Here is a 1,547-nt window from a genome sequence, read left to right on the forward strand (position 1 = left end):
TTCTGTCGGGGTTGAATGTCTTATTTTATTTATGTATTCAATTATTTATTCATGCGCTCATTTATTCTAAATATTTCAAATTATATCCTACTGGTCCTTTCGCTCACGTTTTATGTTTTAAATGTTAAACCCCTCCCAGGAGACTCGAGGAGCGGTGCAGGGTAGCTGGAGTTGCTACTGTTGGATCAAGTGAGGATTGAGTTTATCCTCTTGAACAAATGTAAGGAATTTGAGAGATTATGTAAACCTATTTAATATTGGATTTACTAGACTGTGGTTGATATCTGTTGTAATGATTAATTACATGAGCATGTATGTACGATATTGTATGTCCTGTGGGGTGGAGCCCTGTGTGTTAGAGGCTCCGGGATTCTGTAATTCATTTATATTTTAATGCAGTTAAGTGTGGGGTCCGGTCTGGGAATCTGCTTTATTAATCCCTAATCGAGCTCCACGTCACCCACCCCGTTTGGGGGGCGTGACACTGATATTTTATATTGAATTTATAATTTTAAAGTTTGAGTAATATTAGCAAACAAAAACTATTCTCTGAATTTTTAGCACATAAGAAAATGTTTTAGAATTAAGAAATCAAGTTTAAGCATGTCAAATAACAATTTGAGAAGTCAAATCGTTACAACATAAGTGCACAGACAATCGTCAAGTGAGAGAAGAAAGGGCGCATGGGCAGAGGGGTGGCAATCGTCGGGAGTGGAGAAGGTGCCAAGGTGGTGCAGGGGAACTGTTGGGGGTGCATTAGGTAGGGTTTGAAGTTTGTCATCTTGGTGCGAGAAAGTAAATCCAGAATGTACCTAGGGTTTGAACTTTCAGACTGAGGAAATAATTGATTGGTCCAAGATCCTTAATAGAAAATCTTTGAGGCACTAGTTGTACGAATCTTTGGACCATATTCTCGTCATCGCCATGCAATGATAATGTCATCAACAAAATAGTATACAGAAGAAACTAGAAAGTAGTAATATTGTACCTTCGTATTAAAACCAAAGGTTATTCTAAGAAGATTAAAACAATGTGCCTTGGTCGAACGTTGATATAAAATCAACATTACTCTTTTGTCTGAAGCTAGCTAACAAAAGTGTATCTTTTACTCTTTTGTTAGATCTTAATATTAGAAGTACATGTGTGAATTCACCGTTAAAACTAAATCTATAGCCACAGTTATTATCTTTATTGTATTTATAACTATGTAAGAAATGTGATTAATGATTTTACTATTGCTCAAGAGACAAAAACACTATTCAAAGTTTTGGTTCCTCTATTTTCTCTTTTTGTCTTTTTTTTTTAATTTTATTTTTTACTTTCTTTTCTAACCTTTCATTTCAATCCTTCAAAAAAAATATACATTTAACAAATTTATGGCTTAAAATATTTTTTTACCCCCTAAAATAATTATTTCAAATAGTAATACATTCCTGTTTGAATTTTTTTTTAACTTTCTTGCCTAACCTTTTTAACTATTCCTTTATATATATATATATATATATATTATTTCAAATTTATATATTGTTCCTTTATAATCCTTAAAA

This window comes from Morus notabilis, unplaced genomic scaffold (assembly GCF_000414095.1).
Source record: "Morus notabilis unplaced genomic scaffold, ASM41409v2 Scaffold1780, whole genome shotgun sequence".
Lineage (NCBI taxonomy): Eukaryota > Viridiplantae > Streptophyta > Magnoliopsida > Rosales > Moraceae > Morus > Morus notabilis.